The 23249-nt window shown below is 51.7% G+C and overlaps 2 long non-coding RNA genes across 4 annotated transcripts in view; one reads left to right on the top strand and one right to left on the bottom strand.

The window, feature by feature from the left end:
* LOC143956924 (uncharacterized) overlaps window positions 1-11106 on the bottom strand; it is a 114067-nt gene extending 102961 nt beyond the window's left edge. The window contains exon 1 of the long non-coding RNA XR_013269989.1: window positions 10966-11106. This is a non-coding gene — a long non-coding RNA (uncharacterized LOC143956924). The remainder of the gene's footprint in view (window positions 1-10965) is intronic.
* Window positions 11024-23249, top strand: part of LOC143956923 (uncharacterized) — a 39116-nt gene continuing 26890 nt past the window's right edge. The window contains exons 1-2 of one of the 3 annotated variants that reach the window (XR_013269986.1): window positions 11024-11127; window positions 15407-15528. This is a non-coding gene — a long non-coding RNA (uncharacterized LOC143956923). Of the gene's footprint in view, window positions 11128-11228; window positions 11351-11392; window positions 11414-15406; window positions 15529-23249 lie in introns of those variants that run through there. The other 2 variants (XR_013269987.1, XR_013269988.1) reach the window with 2 other exon arrangements.

The raw sequence follows: 23249 nt of genomic DNA, 5'->3' as shown, positions 1-23249 counted from the left end.
CACATTCCTCACGCTGCTCATTCTCCCATCTTCAGATTCTTTTCTTCTTTCTTCATCATTTCTCCTCTTCTCAGGAATTATATTCTAGTTTTTAGAAGTCCGACCTCCAGAACAATCTTTACAATTATTCTTCATTCTCCTCTTTTATCATTTTTTATTTCATGAAGATTTATTTTCGGATTACGGAATTATTTTCTGGGGATCTCCATAGAATTTGATGTTACCACAATAACATTATTATCTTGTATTTCTTATTCCCCCTCGAGGAGGTAGGTGTCCCTCGTCAATATGACATTGTCTTTTAGAAATGTACCTACCTACTCACAAACAAACTGAATAAAAACACAAAGGAAAATCTCCATTTATTCCGGGTAACAAAATAAAGAGGAAGGCAACGCAGGAGAAACTTTTGGAATTTGTGAAGCCTTTTGGCCCCCAGGGCACAAATCAATCCTGTAGAAAAGAAAATTGGGATCTTGAGGAGGCCATATAATAGGGAGCACAATATGGACCAGGAATGCCAGAGATCAGGACCAGCCGCAGATGACAGATCTGTCCCCAGGCTGTGGCACTACCATAGCCTGCGTCTTCTGAGCCCAGGTCATCACTTTCTTCTCTTCACTGCGGCCTTCCTTGGAGGCTGCGCTTCTGGTGGTGGACTTGGAAGAAGAAGAAGAAGGAGAAAGAGACAGAGACAGAGACAGAGACGGAGGAGGAGGAGGAGGAGGAGGAGGGGCTTGCCCATATATGTGGCTGTTCTCAGTCAGCTGACCCCTCAACCCCTTCTGAAGGGCCTCATAAAAAATATCCTCACCGAGGAGGCGTTGGTCCTTCTGTAAGTCCAGCAACCTGGTGGCTAGATAGCAGCCATAGGCCTCTTCAGAGTTGAGGGGCTCCTCAGGAAATGGCTGGCATCCCTACTGAGGCCCAGTGCTGCGTCCTCCGTCACTGTCCTCATCCTGGGCCTTTTGGTGGTAAGGCAGAGGGGAGGCACCTGGGATTGGGCGAGGCTCCTACTGGGCCTAGCCACCTCCTGGCTGACGCTGGGCAGGGCCTCATCCGGGCTGCCATTTTCCAGACCCTCCTCCTGGCTGACGCTTTGGCACGGCCTCCTCCTGGCCGACGCTTTGGCACGGCCTCCTCCTGGCCGAAGCTTTGGCACGGCCTCCTCCTGGCCGAAGCTTTGGCATGGCCTCCTCCTGGCCGACGCTTGGCACGGCCTCCTCCTGGCCGACGCTTGGCACGGCCTCCTCCTGGCTGAGCTCATCCTGTGTATAAAATAGTTGTAGTTTTAGCTTCATCAATCGCACACAATTTTCAGCTCATGACTTGCAAATTGAATGTTAATAAATAGAACCGACCATCATTCTGCCCCCGGCATTTTTCAAGCTGGTCACCAACTGCCGTCTAGTGATATGTATACATCATTTATGGTCTAAAATCATTGATTTGTAAACAATTATAACATCATTAATATTTTGCGTAAAAACAAATATACCCGGCTCCAGTTGGGCGCATCCACTTCTTCCAGGGGGGGAAGGCTCAGGTTGTCCCCGGGAAGCCTCTGCTGGGGATGGGGGAAGGGTCCAAAGAGATTCCCCGGCTCCAGTCTGGTGGTTCGGAAACCTCAGTTGGTTGAAGTAGCAGAGCCGGGGGACATTAACATTCTGTGCCTGAGCTCCGGATCGCAGGGATTTTGGGATCTACATTGTGTGCCGGAGCTCCGGATGGCAGGGATTTCGGGATCTACATTGTGTGCCAGAGCTCCGGATCGCAGGGATTTCGGGATCTACATTGTGTGCCGGAGCTCCGGATCTACATTGTGTGCCGGAGCTCCGGATCTACATTGTGTGCCGGAGCTCCGGATGGCAGGGATTTCGGGATCTACATTGTGTGCCAGAGCTCCGGATCGCAGGGATTTCGGGATCTACATTTTGTGCCAGAGCTCCGGATCGCAGGGATTTCGGGATCTACATTGTGTGCCGGAGCTCCGGATCTACATTGTGTGCCGGAGCTCCGGATCGCAGGGATTTCGGGATCTACATTGTGTGCCGGAGCTCCGGATGGCAGGGATTTCGGGATCTACATTGTGTGTCGGAGCTCCGGATCGCAGGGATTTCGAGATCTACATTGTGTGCCGGAGCTCCGGATCGCAGGGATTTCAGGATCTACAGTCTGTGCCGGAGCTCCGGATCGCAGGGATTTCGGGATCTACATTGTGTGCCGGAGCTCCGGATCGCAGGGATTTCGGGATCTACATTTTGTGCCAGAGCTCCGGATCGCAGGGATTTCGGGATCTACATTGTGTGCCGGAGCTCCGGATCTACATTGTGTGCTGGAGCTCCGGATCGCAGGGATTTCGGGATCTACATTGTGTGCCGGAGCTCTGGATGGCAGGGATTTCGGGATCTACATTGTGTGTCGGAGCTCCGGATCGCAGGGATTTCGAGATCTACATTGTGTGCCGGAGCTCCGGATCGCAGGGATTTCAGGATCTACAGTCTGTGCCGGAGCTCTGGATCGCAGGGATTTCAGGATCTACATTGTGTGCCGGAGCTCCGGATCGCAGGGATTTCAGGATCTACAGTCTGTGCCGGAGCTCCGGATCGCAGGGATTTCGGGATCTACATTGTGTGCCGGAGCTCCGGATCGCAGGGATTTCGGGATCTACATTGTGTGCCGGAGCTCCGGTTTGCAGGGATTTCGGGATCTACATTGTGTGCCGGAGCTCCGGATCGCAGGGATTTCGGGATCTACATTCTGTGGCGGAGCTCCGGATCGCAGGGATTTCAGGATCTACATTGTGTGCCGGAGCTCCGGATCGCAGGGATTTCGGGATCTACATTCTGCGGCGGAGCTCCGGATCGCAGGGATTTCGGGATCTACATTGTGTGCCGGAGCTCCGGATCGCAGGGATTTCAGGATCTAGATTGTGTGCCAGAGCTCCGGATCGCAGGGATTTCGGGATCTACATTGTGTGCCGGAGCTCCGGATCGCAGGGATTTCGGGATCTACATTGTGTGCCGGAGCTCCGGATCGCAGGGATTTCGGGATCTACATTGTGTGCCGGAGCTCCGGATCGCAGGGATTTCGGGATCTACATTGTGTGCCGGAGCTCCGGATCGCAGGGATTTCAGGATCTTCCTCAAGATCCCGAGTTTACTTTCCAAAAACGTCACGTCTGCTCCGGGGGGCGAGTCACAGGTTCCGGACGTCTCCCCAGCGCTGCCTTCCTTCTTCATTGTAATGTAAACTGTGCTCGGCCTCCCAGATTCCTCTTCTACTTGTCACTAAAACGGGGCAGAGATTCCGGTTCCTTAAACCGATTCATTTTTTTTACACAAGACAAAAACACCGACATCAGTCCAGAGTCTGATAATCCCAACATCGGCCTCCAAGGTGAAGCGGTAAAGCCCACCGCGATGGGCCAAGTTCAAATCTTACCTTCGTTTAGGGACGCTCGCCGCTTCCATTCGCATGACTCACAGATCGGACGTACGGGAGACGTGCGTTCGCTTTATATACACTGCGCATGTGTCAGACTCCGCCCCCGACGTTCTTTTTAAAAAAAAACGACTCCCCGTCCCCTTCTCTCTCTTCGGGGCGCAGTGGGAGTATTAGGAGAAAAATGGGCGGAGACACATTGTGTAATCGGCGAGGAGGAAATCCCGGAGCCCCAAACATCTGGATCCAGGAGGAGACTGAAGGCCACCAACATGGCCTCTGAGGGAATGGTAGGGATGGTTGGGATTGGAAGGAGGGAGGAGTATGATGGGAGACGCAGTCCATACACCCAATCCGAATAGAAGGAAGGACGACATCACATGACAACTCTTGTCAGCACCCCGGGGGGCAGAAGTTTGGGGTACGCCTCCATTATGGAAGCGATGGTCCGATATCCAACTGAGGGGGCCGGATCATTATCACAACATCAAGAAGGAGCCGCACAATAGTCCTTGTCACGTCTTCCTATGATGATTATTAGCGTGCGTTCCGCTCCGTGTGCTTTTCTGTATGGAAATGGCCACATTCATGTTCCGGGGCGCAGTGATCGTTCGTAGGAAACATCGTTCGTTTGCCAAGAAATGCGATGTATTTAGCCGGTACCGGGTTATATCTACATGACGGTCATGATAATCTGTCCTATTAAAAGAAGTTTAGGACATTGTTGTCTGGAAGTCTCCGGAATGAATTGGAAACTTGATTGGGTGGAATGTGAGGAGAGGAGACCCGGCCGCTCTTTACACATCCGGACTCAGGGGCACTAGTGTGGGGTGGGACACCCACACAGGGGGGATACTTGGGGGGTCTCCATCTGTGAAACTTGGCCAAAAAAGGGAAGTACTGCAGGTGGGTTAGAAGGGAATTTCAATCCACTTGGATCTCTTGGCAGACAGACAATGGCAGACCTCTCCTAATCCACGCTTCATATGCCGCACTCCAATATCCATGTGCTGAGTCCACCTTTTATATCATTCTCATAGCGGAGAAAAGACTCGGATCCCAGGGACCCCCCGACCTCACCAGCATGAATGGGAAGTAAGCCCCACCCCCCACCCCACCCGCGAGGATGTGGGGGAAGGAGAGGGGGGAGGAAGTGGGTGGGATGGGCACCCCACCAGGTGAGTGTCTGGCACCCCAGCTTCAGGTAATCTATGTGTGCCGCTGATTTCTAAATACATCTTTTTTCATCAATTTTAGGTGATGTTGTGGTTGTGGAAGGTGAAGGGGCGGAACCTTTCCCTAGGGCCAGCGCCCAAACCCTCGTTACCAAATCATGGCGTGGAACGGGGAGATCGACGCAATCGCCTGGACACAGTGACGTAGCGTGGATTGTCAGCACCCGGGGCAAGACAAGTCATTTGCACCCCCTAACCTGTGGACTTTTACCCCCCCCCCCCCCAAGTCCCATCAAATACAATAGTACTTAGCTGCCTGATTCCTATACTGTCCACTACACTATACCGTCCACTATACTATACTGTCCACTACACTATACCGTCCACTACACTGTACCGTCCACTACACTATACCGTCCACTACACTATACCGTCCACTACACTATACCGTCCACTACACTATACCGTCCACTACACTGTACCGTCCACTACACTATACCGTCCACTACACTATACCGTCCACTACACTATACCGTCCACTACACTGACCACTATACTATACTGTCCACTATACTATACCGTCCACTACACTATACCGTCCACTACACTATACCGTCCACTACACTATACCGTCCACTACACTATACCGTCCACTACACTATACCGTCCACTACACTGTACCGTCCACTACACTGTACCGTCCACTATACTATACCGTCCACTATACTATACCGTCCACTACACTATACCGTCCACTATACTATACCGTCCACTACACTGACCACTATACTATACTATACTGTCCACTATACTATACCGTCCACTACACTGTACCGTCCACTACACTATACCGTCCACTACACTATACCGTCCACTACACTGACCACTATACTATACTGTCCACTACACTATACTGTCCACTATACTATACTGTCCACTATACTATACTGTCCACTACACTGACCACTATACTATACTGCCCACTACACTATACTGTCCACTATACTATACTATACTGTCCACTATACTGACCACTATGCTGACCACTATACTATACTGTCCACTACACTACACTGACCACTATACTATACCATCCACTACACTATACCGTCCACTACACTATACTGTCCACTACACTGACCACTATACTATACTGTCCACTACACTATACCGTCCACTACACTATACTGTCCACTACACTGACCACTATACTATACTGTCCACTACACTATACCGTCCACTATACTATACTGTCCACTACACTGACCACTACACTATACTGTCCACTACACTATACCGTCCACTATACTATACTGTCCACTACACTGACCACTACACTATACTGTCCACTACACTATACCGTCCACTATACTATATTGTCCACTACACTGACCACTACACTATACTGTCCACTACACTGACCACTACACTATACTGTCCACTACACTATACCGTCCACTACACTATACTGTCCACTATACTATACTGTCCACTACACTATACCATCCACTATACTATACTGTCCACTACACTATACTGTCCACTACACTGACCACTACACTATACTGTCCTCTACACTGTCCATTACACTATACCATCCACTATACTATACTGTCCACTACACTATACTGTCCACTACACTATACTGTCCTCTACACTGTCCACTACACTATACCATCCACTATACTATACTGTCCACTACACTGACCACTATACTATACTGTCCACTACACTATACTGTCCACTACACTAACCACTATACTATACTGTCCACTATCCTGACCACTACACTATACTGTCCTCTACACTGACCACTATACTATACCGTCCACTATCCTGACCCCTATACTATACTGACCACTACACTGACCACTACACTATACTGTCCACTACACTGACCACTATACTATACTGTCCACTACACTATACTGTCCACTACACTATACTGTCCACTACACTGACCACTACACTGAGAAATATACTGCCCACCACACTATAATGTCCACTACACTGACCACCATACTACATAACTACAATGTTCACATTGCTTCTAACTCCAGAACTCTAGTTGCCGTGTTCAGTGTCCGGCGCAGCGCTCTGTGATTGGGCGCAAGGAGGGTCATGTGCAGAGGCGGGACTTCAGGAGCGGTTGCAGACAGACCAGCCCTACTGCTCACATGACCCCCATACACCCAATCATAGGGCGCCGAACACTGAGCATGGCAGCCAGAGCACGGGACACAGGAATGTAAAATTAGATGGAGGCAGCCAATGAAAAGCTTCCGGCATGCATGAGGACAAAGGGGCGGAGCATATCAATCACAGCATATTGCAATGATGGTAATTAGGGAATGAGGAAAGAAATAGAAGACATTAGCAATCATGAAATGCATAGAATGTGATGTTAAAGGAGAAAACTTACCTTCATATAGTCGTTCTGCAGGACCTGTATGATGGCAGAACAGGTCTCTGGGATAATGATCCCCAGAGCCTGGGGGGAGGTGCCTGTGGAGAACTTCAGGTCCTGCAGGCTTCTCCCCGTACCACAAGGTGGCGATGAGCCTCTGCTCCGGGGTGATGGCTTGCCTCATGCAGGTATCCTGCCTGCTGATATAAGGGGTCAGCAAAGCCACCAGACGGTGAAAAACGGGGTCCATCAACCTGAGATAATTCCTGAAATCATCAAGATTATTCTCCTGGATCTCCCACAGCAAAGGCATGTGCGAGAACTGGTCACGCTGCAGCAACCAATTCTTGGTCCATGAACTCCTCCTCGCCCCGTTCATGGACCGCCCTTGTGTCAAAGTATGAACCCCAACACCAAGCCCCCGCACAGCACAGACTCTACGACGAGTACGTAGACGCAACATGGCTTCAAAACGGTCGGTTGGTCAGAACGGACTAACAGAACGCGCTGAAGAACAGCAAGGTCTGTGAAGAGCGATCTGCAAATCAGCCCCGAGCGGACCAGAACGCACCGAAGACCAGATACAAACCCACAAGCACAGACTGAACGGCGGTAAAACCATCGGAATAAGCTGGAGCCTGAAAAGCGCCAATCGTCTCTCACCAAACTTCTACTAACACGAGATCAGCAGGAGGAGCCGGAGGGCGGAGCTCCGGGTCGGGAACTTCCCTTTTCTAGTCCTGTCGATCGTCACCGCGTTCCTGACGATCGGACTTTGGTGGACGCAAGACAGTTTCAGCAGAACTCCCTCAGAAAAACCTTCAGAGTTTATTCCGACGGGAAAACCGGTCATGTGTATGCGGCATCACACGCGTGTGCAGAGCGTCTCCATGTCAGAAGGGAGAAGGTGATCGTCACATCCCCCGATTTATAGACGATGGAAAGACCCCTGAAATGTGATTGTAACAACACCCCCGAGATTGTACAATCAATGGAGAGTGTAGAAAACCATCTATGAATACAGAGCATGGACAATGACAAATTCATTCCAAACATATAACTGGGAAATATTGGGATCCTCTCCAGTATCCCAGAAAAATCTTCTCTACCCAACAACGCGTTTCACGTTCAAGCCCTTCATCAGGGATCCTTATATAGGAGAATCTACAACTTGTGTACATGAATGGTGCAATCCTCCAATATACAATCGATCAATCCGAGATCAAATCCTCACTGCAGCAGATGGCGTGCTAGGAGGTTCTCGGTGTAGCCCCCAAACCAGGACCCCCCCAAACCAGGACCCCCCAGAGGTCCCCCAAACCAAACCAGAACACCCCCAACTCAAACAAGGATCCCCCCAGAGCTCCCCCAAACCCAAACCAGGACTCACCCAGAGGTTCCCCAAACCAGGACTCCCCCAGAGGTTCCCCAAACCAGGACTCCCCCAGAGGTTCCCCAAACCAGGACCCCCCAGAGCTCCCCCAAACCCAAACCAGGACTCCCCCAGAGGTTCCCCAAACCAGGATCCCCCCAGAGGTCCCCCAAACCAGGACCCCCCAGAGGTCCCCCAAACCAGGACTCCCCCAGAGGTTCCCCAAACCAGGACCCCCCCAGAGGTTCCCAAACCCAAACCAGGACCCCCCCAGAGGTCCCCCAAACCAGAACACCCCAAACTCAAACCAGGATCCCCCCAGAGGTCCCCCAAACCCAAACCAGGACCCCCCCAGAGGTCCCCCAAACCAAACCAGAACACCCCCAACTCAAACCAGGACCCCCCAGAGGTCCCCCAAACCCAAACCAGGACTCCCCCAGAGGTTCCCCAAACCAGAGCTCCCCTAAACCCAAACCAGGACTCCCCCAGAGGTTCCCCAAACCAGGATCCCCCCAGAGGATCCCCAAACCAGAACACCCCCAACTCAAACCAGGACCCCCCAGACGGCCCCCAAACCTGGACTCCCCCAGAGGTTCCCCAAACCAGGACCTCCCCAGAGGTTCCCCAAACCCAAACCAGGACCCCCCAGAGGTCCCCCAAACCAGAACCCCCCCAGAGGTCCCCCAAACCAAACCAGAACACCCCCAACTCAAACCAGGATCCCCCCAGAGGTCCCCCAAACAAGGACCCCCCCAGAGGTTCCCCAAACCAGAACACCCCAAACTCAAACCAAGATCCCCCCAGAGGTCCCCCAAACCAAACCAGAACACCCCCAACTCAAACCAGGACCCCCCAGAGGTCCCCCAAACCCAAACCAGGATCCCCCCAGAGGATCCCCAAACCAGAACACCCCCAACTCAAACCAGGACCCCCCAGACGGCCCCCAAACCTGGACTCCCCCAGAGCTTCCCCAAACCAGGACCTCCCCAGAGGTTCCCCAAACCCAAACCAGGACCCCCCAGAGGTCCCCCAAACCAGGACCCCCCCAAAGGTCCCCCAAACCAAACCAGAACACCCCCAACTCAAACCAGGATCCCCCAGAGGTCCCCCAAACAAGGACCCCCCCAGAGGTTCCCCAAACCAGGATCCCCCCAGATGAATGATGGGGGATGGTACAATGATGGGGGGTGGGGGATGGTACAATGATGGGGGATGGTACAATGATGGGGGGTGGGGGATGGTACAATGATGGGGGATGGTACAATGATGGGGGGTGAGGGATGGTACAATGATGGGGGGTGGGGGATGGTACAATGATGGGGGGTGGGGGGTGGTACAATGATGGGGGGTGGGGGATGGTACAATGATGGGGGGTGGGGGATGGTACAATGATGGGGGGTGGGGGGTGGTACAATGATGGGGGGTGGGGGATGGTACAATGATGGGGGGTGGGGGATGGTACAATGATGGGGGGTGGGGGATGGTACAATGGTGGGGGGTGGGGGATGGTACAATGATGGGGGGTGGGGGATGGTACAATGATGGGGTGGGGGATGGTACAATGATGGGGGGTGGGGGATGGTACAGTGATGGGGGGTGGGGGATGGTACAATGATGGGGGGTGGGGGATGGTACAGTGATGGGGGTGGGGGATGGTACAATGAAGGGGGGTGGGGGATGGTACAATGATGGGGGGTGGGGGATGGTACAGTGATGGGGGTGGGGGATGGTACAATGAAGGGGGGTGGGGGATGGTACAATGATGGGGGGTGGGGGATGGTACAATGATGGGGGATGGTACAATGATGGGGGTGGGGGATGGTACAATGATGGGGGGTGGGGGATGGTACAATGATGGGGGGTGGGGGATGGTACAATGATGGGGGGTGGGGGATGGTACAATGATGGGGGGTGGGGGATGGTACAATGATGGGGGGTGGGGGATGGTACAATGATGGGGGGTGGTACAATGATGGGGGGTGGGGGATGGTACAATGATGGGGGATGGTACAATGATGGGGGGTGGGGGATGGTACAATGGTGGGGGGTGGGGGATGGTACAATGATGGGGGATGGTATAATGATGGGGGATGGTACAATGATGGGGGTGGGGGATGGTACAATGATGGGGGATGGTACAATGATGGGGGATGGTACAATGATGGGGGTGGGGGATGGTACAATGATGGGGGATGGTACAATGATGGGGGGTGGGGGATGGTATAATGATGGGGGATGGTACAATGATGGGGGATGGTACAATGATGGGGGGTGGGGGATGGTACAATGATGGGGGGTGGGGGATGGTACAATGATGGGGGGTGGGGGATGGTACAATGATGGGGGGTGGGGGATGGTACAATGATGGGGGGTGGGGGATGGTACAATGATGGGGGGTGGGGGATGGTACAATGATGGGGGGTGGGGGATGGTACAATGGTGGGGGATGGTACAATGATGGGGATGGTACAATGATGGGGGGTGGGGGATGGTACAATGATGGGGGGTGGGGGATGGTACAATGATGGGGGGTGGGGTATATATATAAATCTCTAGAGAGAACTCACCACCAGAGAGCTGCACTTCTTCCTCCGATCTGTAGAGGGAGCCCATCCCCCTCCTCTCGGTGGTATGAGACCGGAAGTGACGTGGAGGAGCGGAGCTGAGGCCCGGAAGTGAGTGCGGAGTCCCGGGGGTCGGCGGAGGATCGCGGTGTCGGTGCGGAGGAGGTCGGTAGGCGGTTTTGCGGCTCCCGGGTGGGGGAGGGGATGGTTCGGTTTGGACAGACGGTATGACGTCATCATCATGCAGAACTCCGCCCACATCTTTGGGGGGAGGGGTCACTGGAGCCCCGCCCCCTCATCATTAGGATTTCCTGTTTGTGATCCGCCTTCTCTGATAGGGTGATGGCCGATCGATGGGAACCAATCACAGGAGGGGGGAGGAGCCAAGGTGATTGTTCAGTGATGAAGAATCGGACCTCTCCGGTCACAGCCGCTCTACTAACAGTCCGATGTTAGTCCACCCCCCCCCTCCAACACTCAGATCAGTGCTCTCCACCATTGGTGGATGGGGAGTTCTATCAGATTGCCGACCCCCATCACATCCCAAGTGACCTTCCCCCAAAACACCCCCACTGCGCACAGGGTGTACCAACATGGCCTCTGCCACCTTCCTACCTCGGGGTGTACCAACATGGCCTCCGCCACCTTCCTACCTCGGGGTGTACCAACATGGCCTCCGCCACCTTCCTACCTCGGGGTGTACCAACATGGCCTCCGCCACCTTCCTACCCCCCCCCCGGTTGGGGGAGTGTCACCTTGGCACGCCCCAATCCTCCCCTCCCCCCCTCTCCTCACTGTGATCTTCGCCGATGTCCCATCATATATGGTCCCCCATCAGATAGTGTCCTCTGTGTACTGCACATGCGCAGTGCACAGCAACGCAGATTCAGAAAATATCCGAGGATGAACGGCGCCTGCGCACTGAGTCCAGGTTCACCCCCCACCATCCAAGTGGACATCGAGCAGGAATATAAAAGAGCCGAGTGCAGCGAGGCGGAGCCCGAAGCGCGGCGAACGGCCCTCTAATATCGGCAGCCCTATGTCCACTTGGATGGTGGGGCACCACCTCCACTCACCGCGCAGGCGCCGTTCAGCTTCAGAGATTTTCCGAAGCTTCTTCTGCCCCGTACTGCGCATGCGCACTACGGGGAGGACACTATATGATGGCCGGACACTATCTGCCAGAACACCGGTCACAGAGCGGAATATTCCGGGCTGTAGTGACAATGTCCTCCTGTGATAGGCGGCGTCACGTCACATTCGGCTACCTGCTGGAGTGCGCATGCGCAACGCCGCCATATGCGTTCCAACAGTGTTATAAGACGACTCCCACAGAGCCCCTCCCTACACACCGCGCAATTATAATCTGAGACTGGATGGGGCGGGGCCTGGACTCAGGGGTGTGGCCACAAAATTCTGCACAAGCGCAGATCGCTACAGTGTTGAAAAGCATATGGTAACGTCGCGCATGCGCAGTCCAGCGGGTAGCAAAATGTGACGTGACAACAGCACACTGACCATCTCCTGTACCATGTCTGCAGTCTCTGATCATCTCCTGTATCATGTCTGCAGTCTCTGATCATCTCCTGTACTATGTCTGCAGTCTCTGATCATCTCCTGTACTATGTCTGCAGTCTCTGACCATCTCCTGTACTATGTCTGCAGTCTCTGATCATCTCCTGTACTATGTCTGCAGTCTCTGATCATCTCCTGTACCATGTCCGCAGTCTCTGACCATCTCCTGTACCATGTCTGCAGTCTCTGACCATCTCCTGTACTATGTCTGCAGTCTCTGACCGTCTCCTGTACTATGTCTGCAGTCTCTGATCATCTCCTGTACTATGTCTGCAGTCTCTGACCGTCTCCTGTACTATGTCTGCAGTCTCTGATCATCTCCTGTACCATGTCTGCAGTCTCTGACCATCTCCTGTACTATGTCTGCAGTCTCTGATCATCTCCTGTACCATGTCTGCAGTCTCTGATCATCTCCTGTACCATGTCTGCAGTCTCTGATCATCTCCTGTACTATGTCTGCAGTCTCTGATCATCTCCTGTACCATGTCTGCAGTCTCTGACCATCTCCTGTACTATGTCTGCAGTCTCTGATCATCTCCTGTACCATGTCTGCAGTCTCTGATCATCTCCTGTACCATGTCTGCAGTCTCTGATCATCTCCTGTACCATGTCTGCAGTCTCTGATCATCTCCCGTATCATGTCTGCAGTCTCTGATCATCTCCTGTACTATGTCTGCAGTCTCTGATCATCTCCTGTATCATGTCTGCAGTCTCTGATCATCTCCTGTACCATGTCTGCAGTCTCTGATCATCTCCTGTACTATGTCTGCAGTCTCTGATCATCTCCTGTACTATGTCTGCAGTCTCTGATCATCTCCTGTATCATGTCTGCAGTCTCTGATCATCTCCCGTATCATGTCTGCAGTCTCTGATCATCTCCTGTACCATGTCTGCAGTCTCTGATCATCTCCTGTATTATGTCTGCAGTCTCTGATCATCTCCTGTACTATGTCTGCAGTCTCTGATCATCTCCTGTACTATGTCTGCAGTCCCTGATCATCTCCTGTATCATGTCTGCAGTCTCTGATCATCTCCTGTACTATGTCTGCAGTCTCTGATCATCTCCTGTACTATGTCTGCAGTCTCTGATCATCTCCTGTATTATGTCTGCAGTCTCTGATCATCTCCTGTACCATGTCTGCAGTCTCTGATCATCTCCTGTACCATGTCTGCAGTCTCTGATCATCTCCTGTACCATGTCTGCAGTCTCTGATCATCTCCTGTATCATGTCTGCAGTCTCTGATCATCTCCTGTACCATGTCTGCAGTCTCTGATCATCTCCTGTATTATGTCTGCAGTCTCTGATCATCTCCTGTACTATGTCTGCAGTCTCTGATCATCTCCTGTACTGTGTCTGCAGTCTCTGATCATCTCCTGTACTATGTCTGCAGTCTCTGATCATCTCCTGTACTATGGCTGCAGTCTCTGATCATCTCCTGTACTATGTCTGCAGTCTCTGATCATCTCCCGTATCATGTCTGCAGTCTCTGATCATCTCCTGTACTGTGTCTGCAGTCTCTGATCATCTCCTGTACTATGGCTGCAGTCTCTGATCATCTCCTGTACTATGGCTGCAGTCTCTGATCATCTCCTGTACTATGGCTGCAGTCTCTGATCATCTCCTGTACTATGTCTGCAGTCTCTGATCATCTCCTGTACTGTGTCTGCAGTCTCTGATCATCTCCTGTACTATGTCTGCAGTCTCTGATCATCTCCTGTACTATGTCTGCAGTCTCTGATCATCTCCCGTATCATGTCTGCAGTCTCTGATCATCTCCTGTACTGTGTCTGCAGTCTCTGATCATCTCCTGTACTATGGCTGCAGTCCCTGATCATCTCCTGTACTATGGCTGCAGTCTCTGATCATCTCCTGTACTATGTCTGCAGTCTCTGATCATCTCCTGTACTGTGTCTGCAGTCTCTGATCATCTCCTGTACTATGTCTGCAGTCTCTGATCATCTCCTGTACTATGGCTGCAGTCTCTGATCATCTCCTGTACTATGTCTGCAGTCTCTGATCATCTCCTGTACTATGTCTGCAGTCTCTGATCATCTCCTGTACTGTGTCTGCAGTCTCTGATCATCTCCTGTACTATGGCTGCAGTCCCTGATCATCTCCTGTACTATGGCTGCAGTCTCTGATCATCTCCTGTACTATGGCTGCAGTCTCTGATCATCTCCTGTACTATGGCTGCAGTCTCTGATCATCTCCTGTACTATGGCTGCAGTCTCTGATCATCTCCTGTACTATGTCTGCAGTCTCTGATCATCTCCTGTACTATGGCTGCAGTCTCTGATCATCTCCTGTACTATGGCTGCAGTCTCTGATCATCTCCTGTACTATGGCTGCAGTCTCTGATCATCTCCTGTACTATGGCTGCAGTCTCTGATCATCTCCTGTACTATGGCTGCAGTCTCTGATCATCTCCTGTACTATGGCTGCAGTCTCTGATCATCTCCTGTACTATGTCTGCAGTCTCTGATCATCTCCTGTACTGTGTCTGCAGTCTCTGATCATCTCCTGTACTGTGTCTGCAGTCTCTGATCATCTCCTGTATTATGTCTGCAGTCTCTGATCATCTCCTGTACTATGTCTGCAGTCTCTGATCATCTCCTGTACTATGTCTGCAGTCTCTGATCATCTCCTGTACTATGTCCGCAGTCTTTGATCATCCCCTGTATTATGATCATGGGCGATCATACTCCTCCCATCCTTCCTATCTTAGTTGGGGGGGGGGGGCTTATAAATGAAAGGGGCCATACAGAAAGATTGTGGGCGGGGCTCTCAGGGTGACATTTGCATCAATCACATGAGTGGGGGAGGGGTGATCGGGGAACATGCCCTTCATCTTTCCACTTCTTTTATAGATCTCCAGAAATGTCCAGGAGGAGGGCGGAGCCAGCCCAGAGCTCCACCCACAACTACACCAAACAGGAGGAGTCTGAGGATGAGAGTAACACTGACCTGGAACCAACCAATCCCCACACAGGTACGACCCCCCCCCCATCTAATTATTCTCTCCGCCCCCCCCCCCCCCCCCCGTGTATGGGGGTGGGAGGTATGTACATGAGGGGTGTGGAGTGTATGGAGGTGGGAGGTATGTACATGAGGGGTGTGGAGTGTATGGAGGTGGGAGGTATGTACATGAGGGGTGTGGAGTGTATGGAGATGGGAGGTATGTACATGAGGGGTGTGGAGTGTACGGAGGTGGGAGGTATGTACATGAGGGGTGCGGAGTGTATGGAGGTGGGAGGTATGTACATGAGGGGTGTGGAGTGTATGGAGGTGGGAGGTATGTACATGAGGGGTGTGGAGTGTATGGAGGTGGGAGGTATGTACATGAGGGGTGTGGAGTGTATGGAGGTGGGAGGTATGTACATGAGAGGGGTGTGGAGTGTATGGAGGTGGGAGGTATGTACATGAGGGGTGCGGAGTGTATGGGGGTTGGGCAGTATCAAATACATGACTGGTCACTGATACATTAGTCACCAGGGGCAGATAATTTACCCCTTTGTGGTGCATTAGTGACCCCAGTGTCGGTGTCGGTGTTTATGAACCTTTCATGGTGCACCAAATAAAGGTTAATTGGCACTGACACTGGTGTCACTAATGCAGCTGGCGGGTTCAGCAGCGGCTGCCAGCTCCACCTCCACGGCGATCCTTTACCAGTCCGACCCGCTCACCCTGCCAGCTTGGGGACACTGACCGGGGACATTCCCTCCCATCCTCCCACGCACAAATCAGGCAAATGAGGCGGCTGCGAGGCCCCCGGGAGCGCGAGGCCTTAGGCAAACGCCTTTTGTGCCTAATTAGAGAGCCGCCTCTGCCTTCACTGACATCATCCCATTGGTGGGTGTTTGTAGAGTCGGGGTACACCGTTCTTATTTATTGGGAACACTGTGTACTCATTTCCCCTTTTAATTCTCAGAATTTCCCGTCAGAGGAAGAAGGTGAGGGCACCAAATCCAGAGAGCGGGTTGTCTGTCCTTCCCCTTGAAATGGTTTCTGCTTTCGGTATCATTTCACATTGATGTCATCTTTGGATTTGGTGCCACCCCCACCATCTGTTCACTGCTGTACTAACATCAAATTAGTAGAACGTCTTTCACAAATGTAACTTTCTCTTTTCATGTACTAACATCACACGTTTGGCCTGATTGTTCTATATACAATATATACAGCAGCTATTCTCAGCTAGGGTTGCTCCAGAGGTTGCCTGGACTTTCTTGAGCTGTGGTTGGTTGACCTCCCATCTGATAGTGTTTGCATAGTTTTGGGTCCAGTGCCACTTCACACGGCCATCAGCATGACGCCAACGATCTTTAAGGTGGTCTGTAAATGTGGCATTCTGTAGGAAGGACATTCTTTCCACTGACCACCGGTGTAGGAAGGACATTCTTTCCACTGACCACCAGTGTAGGAAGGACTTTCTTTCCACTGACCACCAGTGTAGGAAGGACTTTCTTTCCACTGACCACCAGTGTAGGAAGGACATTCTTTCCACTGACTACCAGTGTAGGAAGGACATTCTTTCCACTGACTACCAGTGTAGGAAGGACTTTCTTTCCACTGACCACCAGTGTAGGAAGGACACTCTTTCCACTGACCACCAGTGTAGGAAGGACTTTCCACTGACCACCAGTGTAGGAAGGACTTTCTTTCCACTGACCACCAGTGTAGGAAGGACTTTCCACTGACCACCAGTGTAGGCCAGAGTCCAGTAACTGGATTGGGTAGTCAGCCAGGCCAGAGTCCAGTAACTGGATTGGGTGGTCAGCCAGGCCAGAGTCCAGTAACTGGATTGGGTGGTCAGCCAGGCCAGAGTCCAGTAACTGGATTGGGTGGTCAGCCAGGCCAGAGTCCAGTAACTGGATTGGGTGGTCAGCCAGGCCAGAGTCCAGTAACTGGATTGGGTGGTCAGCCAGGCCAGAGTCCAGTAACTGGATTGGGTGGTCAGCCAGGCCAGAGTCCAGTAACTGGATTGGGTGGTCAGCCAGGCCAGAGTCCAGTAACTGGATTGGGTGGTCAGCCAGGCCAGAGTCCAGTAACTGGATTGGGTGGTCAGCCAGGCCAGAGTCCAGTAACTGGATTGGGTGGTCAGCCAGGCCAGAGTCCAGTAACTGGATTGGGTGGTCAGCCAGGCCAGAGTCCAGTAACTGGATTGGGTGGTCAGCCAGGCCAGAGTCCAGTAACTGGATTGGGTGGTCAGCCAGGCCAGAGTCCAGTAACTGGATTGGGTGGTCAGCCAGGCCAGAGTCCAGTAACTGGATTGGGTGGTCAGCCAGGCCAGAGTCCAGTAACTGGATTGGGTGGTCAGCCAGGCCAGAGTCCAGTAACTGGATTGGGTGGTCAGCCAGGCCAGAGTCCAGTAACTGGATTGGGTAGTCAGCCAGGCCAGAGTCCAGTAACTGGATTGGGTAGTCAGCCAGGCCAGAGTCCAGTAACTGGATTGGGTAGTCAGCCAGGCCAGAGTCCAGTAACTGGATTGGGTAGTCAGCCAGGCCAGAGTCCAGTAACTGGATTGGGTAGTCAGCCAGGCCAGAGTCCAGTAACTGGATTGGGTAGTCAGCCAGGCCAGAGTCCAGTAACTGGATTGGGTAGTCAGCCAGGCCAGAGTCCAGTAACTGGATTGGGTAGTCAGCCAGGCCAGAAGTCAGGGATACAAGTAGAGGGACAGCAAGCAGGATAAGGAGCCAGAAGGGATGTCAGCAAAGCCTGACTTTAACCACTTGACCACGGGGCACTTAAACACCCTTAATAACCAGACCAATTTTCAGCTTTCGGTGCTCTCACATTTTGAATGACAATTACTCAATCATGCAACACTGGACCTATATGAAATTTTTGTCCTTTTTTTCACACAGATAGAGCTTTCTTCTGGTGGTATTTAATCACCGCTCGTTTTTTTATTTTTTGTGCTATAAAAGAAAAAATACAGAAAATTCTGTAAAAAAATTAATTTTTCTTTGATTCTGTTATAAAATTTAGCAGATTAGTAATTTTTTCTTCATAAATTTTGCCCACAATTTATACCACTACATATCTTTGGTAAAAATAAGTACAAATTGGTGGATATTATTTGGTCTTTGTGAAAGTTATAGAGTCCACAAGCTGTGGTGCCAATATCTAAAAATTGATCACACCTGAAGTACTGACGGCCTATTTCAATTCTTGAGACCCCAACATGTCAGAAAATTACAAATATCCCCCAAATGACCCCTTTTTGGAAAGAAGACATTCCAAGGTATTTAGTAAGAGGCATGGGGAGGTTTTTGAAGTTGTAATTTTTTCCCACAATTCTTTGCAAAATCAAGTTTTTTTTTTTTTACTTTTTTTTTCACAAAATTGTCATATTATCAGTTTATTTCTCACACACAGCATATGCATACCACAACTTACACCCCAAAACACATTCTGCCATTACTCCCGAGTACGGCGATACCACATGTGTGAGACTTTTACACAGTGTGGCCACATACAGAGGCCCAACATGCAGGGAGCGCCATCAGACGTTCTGGAGCACCCAGGACAATTCTGACATTTCTCTCCTACATGTAAAAATCATCATTTATTTGCTAGAAAATTACATAGAACCCCAACACATTATATATGTTTTTTTAGCAAACACCCTGGAGAATACAATGGTGGTCGTTGCAACTTTTTATCTCGCACGGTATTTGCGCAGCAATTTTTCGAATGCTTTTTTTTGGAAAAAAAACTGTTTTGTGCTTAAAAAAAAAAAACACAGTAAAGTTAGCCCAATTTTTGCATAATGTGAAAGATGAAGTTATGCTGAGTAAATAGATACCTAACATGTCACTCTTCAAAATTGCACACGCTCGTGGAATGGCGCCAAATGTCGCTACTTAAAAATCCCCATAGGCCACGCTTTACATTTTTTTTACTGGTTATATGTTTTGAGTTACAGAGGAGGTCTAGGGCTAGAATTATTGCTCTCGCTCTACGTTCGCAGCGATACCTCACATGTCTGGTTTGAACACCGTTTTCATATGTGGGCGAGACTTACGGATGCGTTCGCTTCTGCATGTGAGCACATGGGGACAGGGGCGCTTTAAAAAAAATAAAAATAATTTATTGTTCATTTATTTTAGTTTGACATTTTTTTCCCCCCAAAATTTATTTTTTGATCACTTTTACTCCTATTACAAGGAATGTAAACATTCCTTGTAATAGGAATATGGCATGACAGGTCCTCTTTACAGTGAGATATGAGGTCAATAAGACCCCGCATCTCACCTCTAAGCTGGGAAGCCTGAAAAAAAAAAAAGATTCTGGCTTTGATCGTATTGGCGAGTCGGTAGAAGCACCGGAGGGCAGCGGGAGGTGGGGGATGTCTATGGCTGGGTATTGCAGGGTATCTCCGATTATGGCTGGGTATCTCCGGGTATGGCAATTTATGGCAGAGTATTGGCTGGAATTGTGTTGCAGAGTATTGGCGGGGTGTTGCAGAGTATTGGCGGGGCGTTGCAGAGTATTGGCGGGGCGTTGCAGAGTATTGGCGGGGCGTTGCAGAGTATTGGCGGGGCGTTGCAGAGTATTGGCGGGGCGTTGCAGAGTATTGGCGGGGCGTTGCAGAGTATTGGCGGGGCGTTGCAGAGTATTGGCGGGGCGTTGCAGAGTATTGGCGGGGCGTTGCAGAGTATTGGCGGGGCGTTGCAGAGTATTGGCGGGGCGTTGCAGAGTATTTGCGGGCATTGCAGAGTATTTGCGGGGTGTTGCAGAGTAATGGCAGGGTATTGCAGAGTATTGCAGAGTATTAGCTGGTATTGCAGAGTATTGCAGGGTGTTGCAGAGTAATGGCAGGGAATTGAGGGGTTAAATTTCGGTGAGCAGCGATGTGGGCACTGCAGATGCAGTCCACAGCGCTGCTGACACCGATCTCTTCCCCCTCTCTGTACCGATCGGTACAGAGAGGGGGAGGGAGGAACCGGCGTCATAACATGACGCCGGTTTGTTTACAAGGGATCACTCCGTCTTTGACGCGATGAGCGGCCGTTTACCGTGATGCAGACCCGGCGGTCGCGGATGCTCTCGAGTGCGCGCCCCAGGGGTCGAGAGCGGAATTCTGGGAGGACGTCATATGACGGCCTCCCAGAGTTAAACAACCGCCCTGTAGCCGTCATTTGGCTATGGGCCAGTTGTTAAGTGGTTAAACAGAAACGCAGGAGATGGTTTCTTGTGATGTGACCAAGGCGAAGGCAGGAATGAAGAGACCTGCAGATCTTTAAGTAGGCGGGACTGACGAGCACATCCACAACAGCTGCTAAACTGTGGAGAGAGATGAGAGCTGCCAATTATCTGACAGCTGAGCGGCCAGCTCAGAGAAGGAAGGGCTGACCAGCCCTGACAATCAGGCCCCAGACTACACTCCATGTGTATATATATATATATATATACACACAGCCTGTACCTGCAAACATTATACCTGCTGTCATAATATGACTCATTTACAGAGACTAGACTTGGGGTGTTTCCTATCGCTATCCCATGGCTGAAGGGTGGTGAATAGGGATGAGCCAAACACCCCCCGGTTCTGTTTGCACCAGAACTTGCAAACGGACCGATAGTTTGCGCAAACTTTCAAACCCTGTTACAGTCTATGGGACTCGAACGTGAGAAATCAAAAGTGTGAATTTTAAGGCCGGGTTCACACTGCTGCGGGGGGAGATCCGGATGTGATTCGCACCGCACTGCAGTGCAAATCACATCCGATCTCCGTTGCGATGCGAGTTCAGCCATACAGATAGTATGGCTGAATTCGCATCGCTCCCGCAGCAAACTCGCACGGGACCCTTTTTTTGGCCCGCAATAGAATCGGATCGCATGCGATCCGATTCCTGTGCGAGTCTGCAGATCGCACTGCGATATGCGGACGGAACTGGGGGTGTCATTAACATATCATTGACACTCCCAGCCGTTCGCATAGGGCAGTGTGAACTGCCGGCGGGAGGTGTGCGATGCGGGGGAAAACGCCGCGGATTCGCGGCGTTCCCGCATCGCTATAGTGTGAACCTGGCCTAAAGGCTAATATGCAAGTTATTGTCCTAAAAAAAGGGTTTGAGGACCCGGGTCCTGCCCCAGGGTACATGTATTAATGCAACATTTTTAAAAATGGCTGTTTTTTCAGGAGCAGTGATTTTAATGACGCTTAAAGTGAAAAAATAAAAGTGAAACATTCCTTTAAATATCATGCCTGGGGGGTGTCTATAGTATGCCTGTAAAGTGGCCTGTGTTTCCCGTGTTTAGAACTGACCCTGCACAAAATGACATTTCTAAAGGAATAAAAGTCATTTAAAACTGCTTGCGGCTTTAATGTAATGTCTGGTCCCCAGGGGCGGACTGACCATTAGGGCGCTCGGGCACTGCCCGAGGGCCCGGGGCCAGCAGGGGGCCCCATGAGAGGCTCCTGGTAGTCTGTGTTGATCATGGAGCCCAATGCTGTAACAAGTTCCAGCACTGAGCTCCGGTATCTGGTCCGACAGGGGCACGCTAGCGTGAGCACTCAGAGTCAGGACACCTCCCCCACATGTGTTGCAGGTTGCCCGGGTTCCCCACGCAGCGATCTTTCCTTTCCAGCACTAACAGCCGACACTGGCATCTCTCCCCACTGAGCCTGCACACATCACACAGAGAGAGCTCACAGAGGATCCTCCTTGGCTCCGGTGTACACAGACAGGAGGTGGGAGGAGCCGGGGAGGAAAGACATCCACTGCAAGAGCTGTGCTGGTCATCTGCGGTGTGTATATAGTTTGATAGGGGAGGGGGACACACTTTGACTGTCCCAGTAACCAAGAAAGGGGGGGGGGGTCAGGATGCATACACTGAGAAGTGATGGTGGGGGTAGTTTTAGGAGAGCAGCGAACTTGTGCTGCAAGGTGGTGTGATGTGGGGAGATTTCAAATCCGATCCCCCTATTAGGACAAGTTCTTTACCCAATCCCAATCCAAAAGTATCCCGCAGCACATATCCTGTTACACTCTCCCAAATCAAAGAGATGCTGCTTGCCTCTTGTCCCAGGACCCCCTCTCTGCTGTCATCCAGGACCCCCCTCTCTGCTCTCATCCAGGACCCCCCCTCTCTGCTCTCATCCAGGACCCCCCCTCTCTGCTCTCATCCAGGACCCCCCCTCTCTGCTGTCATCCAGGACCCCCCTCTCTGCTGTCATCCAGGACCCCCCCTCTCTGCTGTCATCCAGGACCCCCCCTCTCTGCTGTTATCCAGGACCCCCCCTCTCTGCTCTCATCCAGGACCCCCCCTCTCTGCTGTCATCCAGGACCCCCCTCTCTGCTGTCATCCAGGACCCCCCCTCTCTGCTGTTATCCAGGACCCCCCCTCTCTGCTCTCATCCAGGACCCCCCCTCTCTGCTGTCATCCAGGACCCCCCTCTCTGCTCTCATCCAGGACCCCCCTCTCTGCTGTCATCCAGGACCCCCCCTCTCTGCTGTCATCCAGGACCCCCCTCTCTGCTGTCATCCAGGACCCCCCTCTCTGCTCTCATCCAGGACTCCCCCTCTCTGCTCTCATCCAGGACTCCCCCTCTCTGCTCTCATCCAGGACTCCCCCTCTCTGCTCTCATCCAGGACTCCCCCTCTCTGCTCTCATCCAGGACCCCCCCTCTCTGCTCTCATCCAGGACCCCCCCTCTCTGCTCTCATCCAGGACCCCCCCTCTCTGCTGTCATCCAGGACCC

Source organism: Lithobates pipiens, unplaced genomic scaffold (genome assembly GCF_037356315.1).
Source record: "Lithobates pipiens isolate NorthernLeopardFrog02 unplaced genomic scaffold, aLitPip1_a1.2 Scaffold_47, whole genome shotgun sequence".
Classification (NCBI taxonomy): Eukaryota; Metazoa; Chordata; class Amphibia; order Anura; family Ranidae; genus Lithobates; species Lithobates pipiens.
Note: the sequence above shows the minus strand (reverse complement) of the source record. Positions and strands in the feature narration are given on the sequence as shown.